Here is an 18,647-nt window from a genome sequence, read left to right as displayed (position 1 = left end):
GTTGGAGCAAAATAGAGATATTCGGTATTGGTGGTGGGGTGGGTAGGGCAGGCGCGGCGTGAAGAATCGGCAGCCAATTTCTATCAGCCCTGTAAGGGAGAATAGATCTTAAATATCTATAACGATAACTAGTGAATTATACAGAATATGCAAAAACGGGCGAGGCTGAAATAGTAACAGAGTGGCGTCTAGGGGGATCAGAATAATAATAATAATTAATAAATAATAATATAATAATAATAGAAATACGGGATGAATTAAAGTTCAAGGATTTCTTATCTTGGGATCACTTCGTTTACGGACAGTCTTGGCAAAAGGAATTCGGAATCAAGAATGAGGCAGGTTACTAGCTTAAGTATGCATAGGAGTCCAGACAGACAATGTAAAAGAGGGGGAGAGAAGGGCGCGAAGAATCGGCAGCCAATTTCTATCAGCCTGTAAGGGAGAATAGATCTTAAATATCTATAACGATAACTAGTGAATATACAGAATATGCAAAAACGAGGCGAGGCTGAAATAGTAAACAGAGTGGCGTCTAGGGGGATCATAATAATAATTAATAAATAATAATAATAATAATAATAGAAATACGGGATGAATTAAAGTTCAAGGATTTCTTATCTTGGGATCACTTCGTTTACGGACAGTCTTGGCAAAAGGAATTCGGAATCAAGAATGAGGCAGGTTACTAGCTTAATATATATATATATATATATACATACATACACACACACATACATATATATATATATATATATATATATATATATATACATACACACACACACATACATATATATATATATACACATACATACATACATACACACACAACAAAGTAAGTTTCTCTGTTTTTATTTACCAAATCCTCTTTCAAGACTTTCATCTGCCCAGTATTGTAGTAGAAGGCATTCACTGAAGATGCCCTACAGTGGGATTGAAGTCAAAACCATGCAGTTGGGAAACAAACTTCTCAACCACACAGACACACCAGAGCTGATGTGAAGGCTTTCTTGTGAGTATATTACAAAACACACTTGAGCTAAGTTTTCTGCTTAGACAGAAGCTGAAACCTTGTTTGAACTGCATTAAATAATTTGCAGGCTGATCCTTGTCATAGTGATCAGGTACATGTGTCTGCAGAATATATAGTAGGTCAGGTGATCAATCAATTTGAACACTGATTTGCATAAATTAGTGTGTGTGCATGTGTGTGTGATTCATTTATTCATATTGCTGTAGATGATGTATTATTAGTGGAGAATGAGGATATTCTGTGTGTGTGTGTGTGTGTATATATGCACACATTTGTTGTAATTTTAGCATGTTAAAATAGATATTTTCTTGAAATTCCAGGTGGTAACCAAAGAGACAAAGCCCGGCAGAAAAATTTGAAAAAACAAGAAGAATCTCGAAAGAAATCTACAGCTGATAAGAAAACTGGCAATAAGGGAATGACACTTGAAGAACGAAGACATAGGTAATGACCTTTTTTTATATTTTTTTAATTTTTTAGTTTCACTTTAACTACAGCTTACTTAACTGAAGTATTTAGTTATAGATTCTGTTAGATTGTACAAGAAGTATATAGGGAAGTAGAGCATGGGCACTTTTATGTGGTACCACAATGAGTGCTTTACACCATCCGAAAGGTTCAGTGTCCTGAGGTTGTTATTCAGTACTTCATCACATATATTCTTGATCATCTATCTCTACCTTTCCCTGTAGAGAATACATTTCTCTGTGTCATTTGTTAGGATCAGGTGCCTTGTATTTTCTCTATTTGCCAGTCCCATGTTGATAGATATGAGTATGTAAATCAATATAAAGAAAATACATGACCTTGCAGCACGGTCATGTAAACACAAGAGATAGTCAGTGTATTATGCATAGCTGAGCATTGTGGGTATTCACTGGGGGTGCATTTTTGTGCTACCAGCAGACAACAGCGATCCCATGGCATCACTGGCCAATTCATAAGCTTAGCATTGTGAACATTGTTAAGCTTATGGATTCACCTGTTATCCTGGATTAATGATGAATGAATCGTGGTAAATGATGCTATATGAACATATTTAGACATAAGTATGACTATGTGGTTAGATGTTTGCTTCCCAACATCGTAGTTTTGGTTTCAGTTCCACTGCATGGCACCTTGTGCATGTGTCTCTTCTACTATTGCCCCAAAGTCTTATTAGTGGATTTGAATGTGTCTGTACATGTGTATGTATTTTGGTATGTTTGTGTATACGGACACATAAGAAGTGCAGTGGGATCACAAGAAGGTTAACAGAAAGTGGACTTTGTTTATGGCAGTTGCACTGGAGCCATAGACACTAAAAGCCCATGGGAAATAAATTTTCTCAAATGACCAGGAAGTTCACTAGAAATAGTTGATAGCTTGTGCTACTTAGGTGACCTAATTAATACTGGAGGAGGATGTTCTGAAAGCATAGTTGCTAGAACATGGAAAGAGTGGAAGAAGTTCAGAGAAGTATTACTTCTGTTGATAACAAAAGGCCTCTCTCTCTCTCTCTCTCTCTCTCTCTCTCAGAGTGAAAGACACATTTGTATGTTGTTGGTGTACAGACAGTGGTGATACATGGTAGTGGAATGTGGAAATTAAGATGATGTTGATGATGTCATCATTGCTTTAACCCTTTAGCATTCAGATTTCTCTGTCAAATGTAATACATATTTATTCACAATCTTGTCCTCATGCTCCTGTTCCTCTGTATCATTGCTATCCAGTATCCCCTCCAACTCTATACCCAAAACCTTGCTAAAACTGACCTCACCTGTGCTTGTACCCCATAAAAAGTACTAACTTCACATGTGCTTATGCCATGTAAAAAGCACTATTCACCTCACCTGTGGTTGTGCCACATAAAATGCTGAGTGATTGGTGTTAGGAAGGGCATCCAGCTGTAAAACTCCTGCCAAAACAGTCGCAAAAGTCTGGTGCAGGCTTCGGCCTGGGCGGCTCTCATGGTACCGTCCCACCCATGCTTGGAAGACGGACGTTAAATGATGATGATGATGTTTTGAATCACTCGTGCATCATCTCTTAGCTTTGAGATTTTGATGATGTGATTGTTTATTTTTAGATTGGTGTTGTAGAGTAGGTGTGAGAGACTGGATCTAGTCAGTTTGTATATAAACAAGATAGAATATATGAACCTGATATGGCCAGTTTACATGTTAAAGAGTTAAAAGTTTACTTTGCCATGCTTGCATGGGTCAGATGTGTGTGTGTGTATGTGTCGAGGCAGTTTACTATAGTCAAATGCCTTTCCTATCACCAACCCTCATTTATTTCCAAACAAGGTAAATATCTCTCAATATGTTGGGCAAAAAATAGCCTGGACATGCTTATGTGGATGGGGATGCACACACATTTTTTTGTAAGCTGAGGAAACGAGTGTGAAGTAAATTCATGTTAAGATCTGTCTGGTTTTTGCTGTATGAATTGTATTTTCTGGAGTTTACAAAATTTAACAAAACTGATGTTAGTGCTAACAATAATTAAGTTTAAATGGTTGAACATGTTAATTAGGTTATTTCTAAATGTCTCTAGTTAGCAGCCATTCTTAATTACAAAAGATGATCAGTCTGTTCTTTCTGAAGGCCTAGCTCTAGTAGCTTGAAGTGAGTTTAAGGTCCATAATTCTGTTAAATGACATGCTTCAGACCCTTAAAGCACTCTTTAGGGATGTTGAATAGTATTCCACAATATTTGACTCTGGTGGTGGTGGTAAGAAGGGAATCTGTTAAAACTACATCAAAACAACGGAAGGAACAGACAGAGGAAATGGGTACTTACAGTCTGGCACACAAATGTGGCTGATGTCAGTGGCCTTCTGTAGTAGCTTTGGTACAGTTTAAGTATCAATAACTATCTCAAACACTGACATTAGAGCTTTGTTATGAGGTGATTATATATTACTTTTAAGTTTAGGTTCCATAGTCCAATTTCATTGATATTGTGGCTTATAGGACAAGAGTAGGATTTATTTAAAACATTTGTTTAGAGCTAAAAGATATGACTGTTTTGCAACTGTGTGGTCTTCTATGTGGCAAAGTTTTTTCCACTATAGCCATGGGCCAACCAAAGCCTTGTGAGTGGATTTGGTAGATGGGAACTGAAAGAAGCCCATCATGTGCAAGTGGGTGTGTTTGGTAATTTGCTGTGCTTGAGAAGACATGTCAAGCCAAGTGAAATTGTAGTCATGGCCAGTGACATGTAAAAGGAACCCCCTACACTTTTGGGGTGGTTTGTGTTAGGAAGGGCATCCAGTCGTAGAAACCAAGCCAAATCCGACTAGAGCCTGGTATAACTCTCTGGCTTACCAGTCCCAGTCAAACCATCTAACCCATGCCAACATAGAAAATGGATTCTAAGTGGTCCAAACTTTAACTAAATGTCCTGTTTTCAGCTCTGACATGCAAGCTTCAAATTTAACACAGATAATAAAAAAAGCTTGTTCTTGTCACTTTAGTTACCAACCACAGTGATTCTGATATTACAACCTTAAATGTGGCCAGGTCCTTCGTGTTTAAGATCAGAAATGAGCTCCTGGCATCTGGCGGGAATCTCTCTTTGGTCAGACATTGTCAGAAAGGTCAAGTTTGTCCAGCAAGTCAGTGTGAACCATTGCCAAGCATCATGTGTCGAAGTCAATGATTAGATGTGTGGTACATAAAATCATCAGGTACAAATCTAGCATTATGGGAGTAGGACAAGTTCAATAAGACCTGGTGATCCAGTTGAACAAACTGAAGCACCTGAGGAACCTGACATGCCCTGGTTTTTCTCAAATGAGAACTTTGTCCAAGATGAAAAAGTGAACAGGTGGAATGACACAGTTCTGTGCCAGCCCCATTGAAGTCCCTGCTCTTTTACATGCTGAGTTCCAATTGTCTGTGATGGTCTTGGGAGTTGTGAGTAACATGGTCCATGTCATGCCTCTTCACTTTTTTGCTTGCAAGGTCAGTGCAGTAGCCTACATTGAAACAATGGAGATGGTTGGCACACCAGGTTCCACATTCTGTTTTGGCTTCATTTTTACAACTGTATGTCTTTCCTAATGCCAACCACTCCACAAATTGTATTGAGTGCTTTTTACATGACACCTTGGTTTTAGGATCTCAATTCTGTTGAGGTGGGCAGGTCTTCTTGAGTACAGCAATGCAGCATATATTTTAGTCTTTTGTCATCTCCATATGGTTCAGCATTTTGAGATCGGCTTTCAATACTTCATTACATATCTTCTTGGGCCCCCTTCTTCCATGATGGCCCTCCCTTACTTTAAGTGATAGGCACTTCTTTATGTAACTGTTCTCATCCATCCACACCACACGAGCAAACCAGCACAGTCTCCTCTCTTGCACACTATCTAATTCCTCTTATGCCCAACTTCTCTCTCAATACACCAACGCTCTGTCACATATGTACACTGACATTGCACATCCTGTGAACATACCAGCTTCACATGTCTTCCACATTCAAGGCCCACATCCCACAACCATACAGCGTTGCACTTTGTACACATGCTTCATACAATTGTCTCTACACTTGGAGAGAGAGAGACTTTTAGTTGCCAACAGAGGTAAAAGTTCTCTGAACTTTCTCCATCTCATTCTTATTCTAGTAATTGCACTTATTTGTTGTTTAATGTCCATTTTCCATGCTGGCATGCATTGGACAGTTCAGCAGGAACCAACTGTTGAACTTTGGTATAAGTTTTGATCGAAGCCTGTTGTGCATGTGTTTCTTTGTCTTCTTGCTTTCACATCGCTTGATATTTGGACGTGAATGTTGTCATCATGTAAGTGGTGTAATGTTTCCAGTCTTCTATGAAAACATGTCTCGTCATGGGGAAATATTATCTTACTTGGAAACAGTTGAATGTTTAATGACAGGAAGGGCACCCTCTTGTAGAAAACTACCATGACAAATTCTGTCTGGCCCATGCAAACATGGAAATGTGACTGTTAAAATGAGAATGTTGAAGATGTATGTTTTTGATTGCTGAATTTATTGGTTGTTTCTAATATTTTACTTTTTATTATTTTCCTGATTTTAGAGATGCTGACATAATGCGTAAAAAACAAGAGAAGAATAAAGGCACGGAACCAGCTGGATCTGCAGTTGCTGAAAAATAGGGGATTTTGTCCTGAGCTATATTTAATGTGGCTCCCCTTTGCTCTCTGTCACCTTTTCCCAAAGCAGCTCTAAGGTAGTTTCTTAGGAAAATGGCTATAATACACCCCCTTCTCTTTCTCTGTCCCTTCAAGATAAAAAAAAATACTGTCTTTTTTTTTTCTTCTACGTGAATCTGTAAATGTTATTTTGTTTTAAGTTTTCAATGTACAAACCTTTTTTTTTTTTCTATTTCAAGTAACATAATGCCCTGTAAATTAACTGGTACTATCTCCTCTGTACAGTGGTTTAGCACTGTTAAATAACCTAATTGTCGTCAGACAGCCTAACTCATGCCATTTATGTACATAAAAAAAACATCTTCAAACTTTTTAATCTGACCAGATGATCATCAGTTGAATAAAGTAAGTTCTCTTTGCAAAATACGACTGAACCTTCCTAACCAGAAATTTTTTATTTCTTTCCTTCCTAAATATTTCTTCTTGTCTCCTTTAAAATAATAAAAAAAAAAGGTGTGCAGATGAAACTATTTGCTGTTTTTCCTGTCTTCATTCTCAGACACCCAGTTTTGAATGCTTTTTTTATCTTGACTTGTGTAATTCTTTACAATTGCATGGAATCTTGATAAAAGAACGTTGCTGTTTTACAATATCATAAGCAGCAATGTGCAAAAAAAACAAAAAAAAACTGATAATGAAAATTAAGATTGGAAATGGAGTGTATGTGTGTACATCTATGTGTGTGTATGTGTGTGCCATCTCCTTTACAGGGTAACTGTAAAGTCTGAATATATAGGTGAAAATGCATATTTCAATAATTTTATTCAACTACATTAATGAGTAACATTTTCAACATGGTTTCTTTCCACCATTAGTAAAGCAAAGCTTGATGCATTTTGCAAGATTCATTTGGAACTTGATGCAGTAACTCCACATTTCTTTAAATTTGTGCACATTCATGATGCATTCATTCAGTCAATTCAGACGTAATGGTCACCTTGTACAACAGCTAGTTTTAAGCCACCTACAGATTTGTAGAAAGAATAGAAATACTATTATTTCTACAAGAAAATGATTTTCGTTTTAAAATAATGGTTTGAGAAAGTTTCATTTTCAAATCTTTCATTCGTCATGTTTGTAATTTATGAAAGATAATGCTTATATATAATGATTAGAATTTGTGGATGTACCCGACTTTTAAACATTTTGTAATAGTTCATTGAAAAGGTTCACCTGGAGTAATATTTTTTATATTGGACATAGTATTTTAGCTACGTAGCTCCTCTACAGAAAGAAACCTGTTCTGTTTTGTCCCTTTCTTATTTCTTTACTGCCCACAAGGGACTAAACACAGAGGGGACAGACAAACGGATTAAGTCGATTATATCAACCCCAGTGCGTAACTGGTACTTATTTAATCGACCCTGAAAGGATGAAAAGCTGTCGACCTCGGTGGAATTTGAACTCAGAATGTGGCGGCAGACGAAATACCGCTAAGTATTTCGCCCGGCGTGCTAACGTTTCTGCCAGCTCGCTGCCCTTTTGTCATACTTTAACCCCACATTTAGCATAATGTCACCTCCTTTTCTACTGTAGCCTCACTCGATCAGAGGGGATCTTAGTCTTGCACACTGCATAGCAATCTCATTAGTGTTGGGCTGTGAACAAAATCATCCAGTACATGCAGTAAAGCGGTTGGCATTAGGAAGGACATCCAGTTGTAAAGACCATGCAAAACAGATGGTGCATCGTGCAGTCCTTGGACTTGTTAGATCCTCTCACTCTGTCTAACGCATGCCAGCATGGAACATGGATATTATAAATAATATTTTCTTGAAATTATTTACTATTTATAAAATACTTTTTCCTGCAAGAAACATCATTATTTTCTTAGAGGCTCATCCTCAGCTTGTTCCATATATCTGTCTTTCTATGAAGGAAGGTTTCTGCAACTTCAACCAGTCTCTAGAGTTGAATTGTTGTTTTTTTTTACTTTATTGTACATATTGTTATTGGACTTTTGTAAGCCTAAGAAGGAAGATACAACCACACTGACATAGTCTTGTTTTTGTCTGACGCATGTATATAGGAATGAGAACTATTCACAGTAGTTTTAGTATTGTGGACCTGCTTGGCAACATATATGTGAGTTCTGTTTCAAATGTCTGTCAGTAATGAACAACTATTAATAATAGCAAGAAATGGTAATGTTTGGTTGTACTGATAGATTTCTATGAGATTTGGTCACCCAATGCTGAAATGCTTGTTACACCAGTTCTTACATGACTTGGCTTCAGAAATATTGTTAGACTCTGTTGGGAATTTGGGGATTCTCATGTTAATACAACTGTTAGAGAATTGTCCATTAGCTTTAGAAATAACCCAGAAACAAGCAGTCACATATCTGGCATTGTAATAAAATTTTAACTGTCTAGAAATGATGTATCAGAGCTTTGCATAATGTTTTTAGACACTGTTTATGGTGGCATTTTTATATTGCTGCTTTAGTCCTTAAGCCAGAGATTTTGATAACAGTCTGTATAATAGACTGACTATGGTTGACTCATTACATAAAAATTCATCTGAGAAAGATATACATGCCTGTTGTGGATAATCAATTTTTAATGTTTTCCAGAGTTGCCATGGGCTTAAAACATCTGTTGTGTCTAACCTAACCACTTCTCAAGTCATTTCTCCGAACATCATCTTCCATTGTTGCTGTCTAACAGCATGTTACATTTTTACATCCAACAGATATTGCCCACTCCCTTCACATATTCATACCAGTTTGTCTTTATTGAATCCATTTACTAAGGCCTTGAAGTTGCAACCATTCTCTCACCTTAATCATGCATGACAACATTGTTGTAGATGTATGATTTAACACCACTGCTTGGCGCTTGGGTGTCAATAGCTTTACTGCACTGCATCATATTAAACATGCCATTTGTTGTTTTCTTCCTTTGTGCTAATCAGTTTCAGAGGTCCTACAATAATTATCACTGCTGCTCTTTCTACTAAGTCATAAAAAAAAAAATGCAAAATGACATCCAATAGATCGCAATTGCTTGATTTCTGTCCAGCTTCTGCTGTAAATCTCCCACATTCAGTGTCTGTGTCTACCATCCAACACCACAATTCTTATGCTAATTTCCTACTGTCTGTGTTTCACATGAAAAAAACCCCAAAAACCCAGAATTCTTCGTTGTTACATGAGCAACAACTTTGAAAATCTTCCAGCCCCTATTTAACTACATTGTAGTTAACACCCTCTCTAGTGTGAATTATATCACCTATGTTAGATAACCTATCATTTAACGAGCCATTTTACTTGGTCCTCTTATTGATAATGACTATCCTTGTGTATCTATCTCATCTGACGTCTTCTTACATTAACCCTTTAGCATTTAAACTGGGCATATCCAGCCAAAATATTTTACCTGTTTTATGTTCAGATCTGCTAGATCTGGCCTCTCACACCTGCTCTACAATGTTATTCTAAAAATAATCAATCGTATCATCAAAATCTCAGAACAACAAGGTAATGTATGATTAATGCAAAACAATGTGAATAAATAAATATTACATTTCAGAGAAATCAGAAAGCTTAAAGGTTAATAGGTCTACCATTTTACAGGGATTTTGTACTTTATTATTAACTCTTTGCCATGGCAATTATCTTTTAGGCCTTCCTCAGAAGGAAGGTTGCCTTAGCATCAGAGCAAACAAGTTCAAACAAACTGAATAGAACAAGGAGATAAATAAAGGCTAGAGTTAGCTTGAGTTAGTTAATTGCTAGGTCAAACAACCAGTCAGTTTGCTTTGCCAGTGACTGGCCATTGTCTCATTTTCGCTGATGGACAAAAGAAAAGTTGACATACATAGGCTCTCGGCAATTGATTTCTTTTATTGACATCTTATTCTACCATTATTCTTCTATGTGTGTAGTAGAGCAGCTAACATCTGTCAATATCTTATGTCAGAGAAGCAAACTTCTAAGTAGCATGTACAGGTATATAGATGTATTGATTGTTAGTCTAAATGTAACATGTTGGGAGGTAACCATGTTAGTGACTGTCAATACAGATTAAAGCAGAATGAGAGGAGATAAACTTTATTGCTGGTTCATCTTAAATGTACTTTGTGGAGAAGTTTTATTCAGGTCAACCCTGATGAGATTACATTATATAATGTGTCCTTCCATTTTTTAAGATAAGGATTGAAGTTTATCTGCTATTTCTAGTAGATCAAGCACCCATTTGTTCCCCTCACCAGTTCCTGGTGAGGTAGTTTTTGTTGGTAGCTCTGTCAATATTTACCAGTTGTTCTCAACAAGGGTCCGTATGGCCCTTGGAGGTTCACCTAAGATTTTGCTGTTAATATTTATGTGCAATAAACTGGCTGTACCTCTGCAATACACAAAATATTAAATTTTTTTATACAATTCCAAATAATATTTAAGTACAAAACTATAATGGGACTTTTTAAAACATTGAATGTTGATTAGGATCCAATAGAGTGAAATAGGAATGAAAGGAGTCCACGGGTAAAAAATGGTTGAGGACTACTTATACTAAATAGAGATTTGAGAAACTTATTTGTTTACAAGTACCATCATCATCATTTAACGTCCGTTTTCCATGCTAGCATGGGTTGGACGGTTCGACCGGGGTCTGGGAAGCCAGGAGGCTGCACCAGGCTGCAGTCTGATCTGGCAGTGTTTCTACAGCTGGATGCCCTTCCTAACGCCAACCACTCTGAGTGTAGTGGGTGCGTTTTACGTGCCACTGGCACAGGTGGCAGGGGAGGCTGGCAACGGCCACGATCGGTTGGTGCTTTTTACGTACCACTGGCACGGAAGCCAGTCAAGGTGGTGCTGGCATTGACCACGTATGGTTGGTGCTTTTTACGTGCCAGGGGAGGCTGGCAATGGCCGTAGAGAGGTAATTCTGATAATATGTATATCAACAAGTGCTAAGTAGAAAGGATAAATATGTTATAAAATAGCTCAAAACACATTACATTCAAGATCTGTTCTGGTGAAAAATCCTCTGGAAGCATTCATCTTAACCTTGCTGGCTAATGAATTGTTGATTTTTCTGTAGGTGTTCCTGTGTACAGTGGTGAATTAATTATATTCTCTTGCAGTATGTGGGGTAGTTGAGAGCCAAGTGGGCTATCCATTGTTACAGTGTAGCGTTGGTGAGAGTATATAAATTGCTAACTCTTTTACTAATCATCTACCTCTGTATCAGAGTGTCTGACACACATATGATGATTAAAAAAATTAGGATATATACATTTTACTTGTTTAACCATATAGTGGCAACTGTGGTAATTAAAATAACAACAATGGACATTACAATTCATGAGACTCAATTGTTGTTCAGTTATCTAACTATAAATCTTGGTTTCTATGAGCTGCTATGAATCACAGTGGCTTCATTTATGTTAATTTATGCAAATTTGAATATTTAGGATTGTTGAAGGAAATGGTTTTTTTTCCACGGATGAGTTTTAGTAATGACTGTTTGATAGTGACGTCAGAATGAGTCAATTAGCAGAAGCAGTAAAAATATGTGCCTACTCTAGATTATCTCAAGATAAGGACTTAGACCAGATTATTAGCACATAAATAAAATAGCTCCAGTCAATTAACTGAAACAGTAGAACTATATGCCTTCTATAGATTATCTCAAGTTAAGAACTTAGACCCCTTAATTTCCTAATTATTGTACAATCCTTTGGCAATTAAGGTTATTTCCTAATGTAATTAGGTGATGCAAAAATTTTTGAGCAAATCCTTTAGTCATTTCACTATAAAAAGATTTTCATCAACAGTGATGGAATTCTATGGCAACAGTTGAATGCCACATACCACTATACCATTTCTATGGCAATATTAGAATACCATAAGGCAGGGGTCTGCAACCACCAGGCCACACAGAACACAAGTTCAAGTTTTATTTGTATTTTATTGACTATTGCAGTCTGTAGGGCTTTTTTTGCATTATATTTATGTATTCTATTGAAGGACCTGTTCTCAGCAGAAGTGGTAAGGTTGCTCACACTGACGAAGGGGATTGACCTACAAGTGTTCTGTGATGGTGCCACATAAAAAGCACTTGCGCTGGTGTTACGTCAGTGCACTCGTACAGGTGCCATGTTAAAAGCACCCAGCACACAGTGCAATGTGGTTGGCGTTAGGGAGGGCATCCAACTATAGAAAACATAGCCAAATAAGACTGAGCTCTGGTCAAACCGTCTAACCCATGCCAGCATGGAAAAATGTTAAACAATGATGACGTAATAATTAAATTATATACTATGTACTTTATTTTGTTTTGCTATATGCATGATTCCCTGGTGCATGGAAGAATTGTCTTGCACGAAACCCACCTGTGGTGCAAAAGGGGTTGGGGTACTAGTGTGGACTTATTTAATGAAAGTATGAACTATACTTGTAAATGTTACACACACAATACACTATAGGAACTTGTTTGGCTTTGCAGCTTTGAAATATAAACTAGATTTTATGGTCTGAATGGGGACAATTATTCACACACACACACACACACACACACCATTCGTAATGACGGCCAAAGTAAATGAATAAAAGTGTCATACTTTATATAAACTTTGTTTAAAAAGAAAGAAGGAAAATGTGAGATTTATGTGCAGAAATGTATGGGAAGTACTTATGTGCTTCTAATATATACAGCCTTATTGAATAAATGTCCTTAGAGTAAGGACAGCGATAGAAATTGTTTGTGTTACATTTAATGAAAGAGACTACGAAAATAAAACAAGGCAGAAACGGGATTTGGTAATTTTTGAGTCCCTTAGAATGTAAGGGAGATAACTCTTGATATGTTTCGATATTGAACTTCAAAGTAGACACTTCATACTTGCTTTAGTGGTGAGGAGAATAAGTGTGTGTGTATGCAGGGTGCTTAGAAAGCGGTAATAATTAGAAAATAATTTACATTCAGAAAGAAATTATGCAGAAAGACGAAGGCGTGGCTGTGTGGTTAATAAGCTTGCTTCCCAACCATGTGGTCTTGGGTTCAGTCCAACTGCGTGGCACCACGGGCTAGTGACTTCTATTATAGTCCCAGGCCAACCAGAAGCCTGTCGTGTGTGTGAATATGCGCTCGCCATCACCGCTTGACAATCGCTGTTGGTTTGTTTACGTTTCCGTAACTTAGCGGTGCAGCAAAAGCGACAGACAGAATTACTGGGGTTGATTTATTCGATTAAATCCTTTAAGATTGTGCCCCAGCATGGTCACATCCAGTGAGTGAATCAAGTAAACGATAAAAAGTACATAACTTTTCACCTGCAGAGATCATTTTCATCTATTTAATTTTAGTCAGGTGAGAAGAGGTTGTGCCCCTGATTCGTTATAGGGCCTAAGAGACAGGTGGGTGGGAGGGAGAAAGTTACTCTTAAAGCGGAAATCTGGCTTACCACTTCTGATAAAGAGATCCGAGGTGACAGATGCTGGTCTTAAACTGGACGAAGTATTAAGTTAGCTACCCAAATAGAGCATGATGGGATTTGAACTCAGAACCCCAAAGAGCCGTGACAAATACGAAAAAGGCATACGGTCAGATGTTAATACAGTTCCACCAATCCACCGCCTCGGATTGGTACTTGGTTTTACATCACCCCTGAAAGGTTGAAAGGCAAAATTGACCTTTGTGTTATTTGAACGCTGCATATAGAGAGTTGTAACAAATAACGTGAAGCATTCTGATTGTAAAGGGTCTGTCATTTTGCTAACTAAAAAAAACTAACACGAGAAATTATACAGTAAGATTATTCTACCTCCAACCCAAGCTTAAATTTTAGTCACTATTGACAATGTTAAATGTAATTAACTTAAATCTTTTAGTGAAGTTATAAGATAATTATTTCTTCAAATATTACACAATTTAGGGTAAAACTTGTGTGCTACGGATACTACTGTACTTCGTCTTCGAATGTAAGAATCGATGTCTCATCAGAATGTGAAGTCTTGTGCTGCTGTAGGTAGCAATTATTTATTTAGTCAGAAGTGAAGGGAGCAGTTCTTATGGTGTTTTAGAAGCCGTCCTGAATTAATTGAGAGTAATGCTATTGATGTTTTAATTTGAATTCTTGTCGGGAAAACGGGAAAAGGGAATGGGGCTGCCTATGGAGTTGTTCTGTGTAGGACTGAGTGAGCGAAGTGTTTAATATAGAGTTTAGGAATGTAAGACTAAAGAAATGACCGAAGATGTATGTGGTGGGTATAATAAGTGTTTTCGACATACATGTTCCTGAAAGATGTGACGTGTTTAGATTAAGACGAATAACTTCATTAAAAGCATTATTGTAAAGAAACTGACTGAATTACTTCCCTTGTCAAATTATCTCCTTTGAATTATAAAGCAAGTTTTAATATTCTTTTCTACTCAAGGCACAAGGCCCGAAATTTTTGGGGGAGTGGGGCCAGTCAATTAGATCGACTCCAGTGGGCAACTGGTACTAAATTTATCGACCCCGAAAGGGGATAAAAGGCAAAGTCGACCTCAGCGGAATTTGAACGCAGAACATAAAGAGAAGTTTCGATATTGTTTCGTCTTGAGAAACTAATCCATTTTTGTTAGCATATACGGCTTTTAATTTTAAGCAATTTTAAGGCGCCAAACTCGCAGAATCGTTAGCACGTTGCGCGAAGTACTTAGCGGAATTTCTTCCATCTCTGCGTTCTGAGTTCAAATTCCGCCAATGGCGATTTTGCTTTTCATCCCTTCGGAGTCGATAAACTAAAAAAACGAATCCAGTACTAGAGTCTATATAATCGTATTTTTAAGTAATTTTAAGGCGACGAGCTCGCAGAACAGTTCGCACGCCGGGAAAAATGCTTAGCGGCATTTCGTGCATGTCTTTGCGTTCTGAGTTCAAATTTCGCCGAGATCGACTTTGCCTTTCGTCCATAAAATAAGTACCAGTAAAGTACTGGGATTAATGTAATCGACTCCCCTCCCCTCTGGAATAGCTGGCTTTGTGCCAAAATTTGAAATCAGTTTTTTAAGTAATTTTTAAGGCGGTGAGCTGTCAGAATCGTTAGCACGCAAGGCAAAATGCTTAGCGGCATTTCTTCCGTCTCTTTGCGTTCTGAGTTCAAATTCCACTGAGGTCGACTTTGCTTTTCATCCCTTCAGAGTCGATAAAATAAAGAACGAATCGGGGTACTAGAGTCTATATAACTGACTTACCCCACCCCACCATAACTCTGGCTTGAGCTAATATTCTAAGCAATTTATTTTTTAATAGTGAATATTTTGGGATCTCGTTTCATGTATGTCGCTTTAAATCTAACACCATATTTCAACCACTTTCATAAAAAAAAAGACATAAATTTAAAGATAGCAAATATATTATCAATTGATTGTTCCGATCTTAAAAGGTTAAAACAGTTGATGTTAGTGAGCATATTAGTCGTTATATTGTGCATCGAAAAATATTTTCCTCTCAATCAACGCGATCTATCTTCACAAAAAACTGGCGAAATCATAAACCAAAAAGATATTTAAAAAAAAGGAAAAAACCTTCTAGGTAGTGGTTCAACCTGCTAATAATGGCTGCCAAATCTCTCCAGACCACATCCTACTGTTTTAAATAAAGGACACATTCAATAATGTTGTAATAAGCAAATAAGATATAGTGACGGCCAAGTTACTTTTGATCAAAGGTTGACCGGATATTAAGAGAAAAATTAGTCTAAATAACAGTTTATATATTATCGCCAAGTATGGGAGACAACTACATGTATACTCTTTTACTTGTTTCAGTCATTTGACTGTGGCCATGTTGGAGCACCGCCTTTAGTCGAGCAAATCAACCCAGGACTTATTCTTTGTAAGAATAGTACTTATTCTATCGGTCTCTTTAACCGAACAGCTAAGTTACGGGGACGTAAACACACCAGCATCGGTTGTCAAGCGATGTTGTGGGGACAAACACAGACATACAAACATATACACACACACATACATATATATATATATATATATATATATATATATATATATATATATACGACGGGCTACTTTCAGTTTCCGTTTACAAAATCCACTCACAAGGCATTGTCGGCCCGAGGCTATAGTAGAAGACACTTGCCGAAGGTGCCACGCAGTGGGACTGAACCCGGAACCATGTGGTTGGTAAGCAAGCTATTTACCACACAGCCACTCCTACGCCTGTATGTTTTTTCTTTTTTTTTTTTTGTAGATATTTGGATACTCGTTACTGCCGTTGTTTTTAGTCTCAAGTCAGCATTAATGAAACTGATTTATGATTAAAGCATAGATTCTTAAAGAGGGCGCTACCGTCCCGTGGGTGGAGGCGCAATGGCCCAGTGGTTAGGGCAGCGGACTCGCGGTCGTAGATCGCGGTTTCGATTCCCAGACCGGGCGTTGTGAGTGTTTATTGAGCGAAAACACCTAAAAGCTCCCCGAGGCTCCGGCAGGGGATGGTGGTGATCCCTGCTGTACTCTTTCACCACAACTTTCTCTCACTCTTACTTCCTGTTTCTGTTGTACCTGTATTTCAAAGGGCCGGCCTTGTCACTCTCTGTGTCACGCTGAATATCCCCGAGAACTACGTTAAGGGTACACGTGTCTGTGGAGTGCTCAGCCACTTACACGTTAATTTCACGAGCAGGCTGTTCCGTTGATTCGGATCAACCGGAACCCACGTCGTCGTAACCGACGGAGTGCTTCCATCCATCCATTCCATCCACCGCCCCGTGGTAGGCGTTGAGACGGTCTAGGTGGGCGCTGGTGCCTAAGGGGGCAGTCGGGGTGGGGTGGTAGAGAAAAAGGAGACGCTGGGAGGAAGTGGATTGGGGAACGCTATGAATTCATTATATTATTATAGTATTGCATACAAATTATATAATATTATATTAAACTAGCAGTATCGCCCGGCGTTGCTCGGGTTTGTAAGGGAAATAACTATATAAGCATTTTTAGAGAGTTACTTCCCTTATAGATGCCAATTCGGGCTTTCTTAGCCATTTCTGTTTTGGTGTCTTCAAGCCATGAAGTCGTTGTTCTAAAAGAACGCTGGTCTCCTTGACAACGCATTACGACGTTGACTTCTTTACACTCCCTTCCCCACAGCTTCACGAGGGAGGGAAGAAAGGGGAGAAGCAAACAGGTGCAGGTGTGACCGTGGACGCCAACTCCGCCGCCATCGACACACGAAAAATTATGCATTAAAATGGAATAAAAAAATGATAGTAAATTATTTTTAAAATCGTAGACTCATCGTAGACGCGCGCTAATACTCAGACGGGCTCGATATGAATCACGACTATAAGATACCCGAATTTGGTTAAACTGCACCGCAAAATGTGGGAGTAGTTAGGAATCTAAATCGAAGGGGACAGACACTCACACAACTACAGTTTTATATATATAGATATCAATATGAAATATTTTTTTATACATAAAAATAGGGGTGGGGCGCTGGGGGTATTATGTGGCCATGAGGAGGCCGGTGGCCCAAAATATTTGAGAACCTCCGTATTAAAGGGATTCCAGCTCTGACTGTCTCTCTTAATTCCAGATATTATATCTTTATATATAAAAGTGAAGTTGTGTGTCTGTCTCCTACGATTTAGATTCCTAACTACTCCCACATTTTGCGGTGCAGTGTAACCAAAACCGGGTATCTTATAGTCGTGATTCATATCGAGCCCTTCTGGGTATTAGCGCGCGTCTACGATGAGTCTACGATTAAAAAAAAATTATCATCAGTTTTTTTCCATTTTAATGCATTTTTTCGCTATTATATAAGGGAAGTAACTCTCTAAAAATGTCTACGATGAGTCAACGATTTAAAAAAAAATTTACCATCACTTTTTTTCCATTTTTAATGCATTTCTTTGCTATTTTTTGGCTATAACTCTCTAAAAATGCTTATATAGTTATTTCCCTTACAAACCCGAGCAACGCCGGGCGATACTGCTAGTATATATATATATATAAACAAAATCGAACACACGTACACAAGATATGTGTGTTGATAGATCGTGGGTCGGTTGCGGTTTTTAGGCGTAAGAGAATATATTCTCTTTGTGCCTGGTGTAATAAAAAAAAAAAATAGGGGGACATGAAAGTAAGACATAGTCAAGCGAGACAACTCACATAGGTCCCTTCTTCACTGACACTCTACCTCCATCAGTGTAAACTTTTACTCAGATTTTCAGAGAAATATCGCTGCGATCCACCTTCAGTGTTTTCAGATGATCAATGTCACAGCATTGATAAGTCACAGAATTGATAAGTTACAGCACTGATAAGTCACAGCTTTGATAAATCAAAGCATTGATAAATCACAATAACCAAACATCGATGTCTGTCGCTCCGAAAGGGGATCTATGTGAGTTGTCTCGCTTGACTAAGACACGTTCAGGCGATTTTTTTTTTTACACCAAGCGCAAAGTAAAT

The 18,647-nt window shown here is 37.9% G+C and overlaps 1 long non-coding RNA gene across 1 annotated transcript; it reads left to right on the top strand.

The window, feature by feature from the left end:
* The first annotated feature begins 996 nt into the window (after positions 1 to 996).
* LOC115217995 lies at positions 997 to 6,669 on the top strand. Its single transcript, XR_005001525.1, has 3 exons — positions 997 to 1,015; positions 1,357 to 1,480; positions 6,087 to 6,669. It is a non-coding gene; the product is annotated as an uncharacterized LOC115217995 (long non-coding RNA).
* Positions 6,670 to 18,647: the final 11,978 nt, after the last annotated feature.

This window comes from Octopus sinensis, linkage group LG12 (assembly GCF_006345805.1).
Source record: "Octopus sinensis linkage group LG12, ASM634580v1, whole genome shotgun sequence".
NCBI lineage: Eukaryota > Metazoa > Mollusca > Cephalopoda > Octopoda > Octopodidae > Octopus > Octopus sinensis.
Note: the sequence above shows the minus strand (reverse complement) of the source record. Positions and strands in the feature narration are given on the sequence as shown.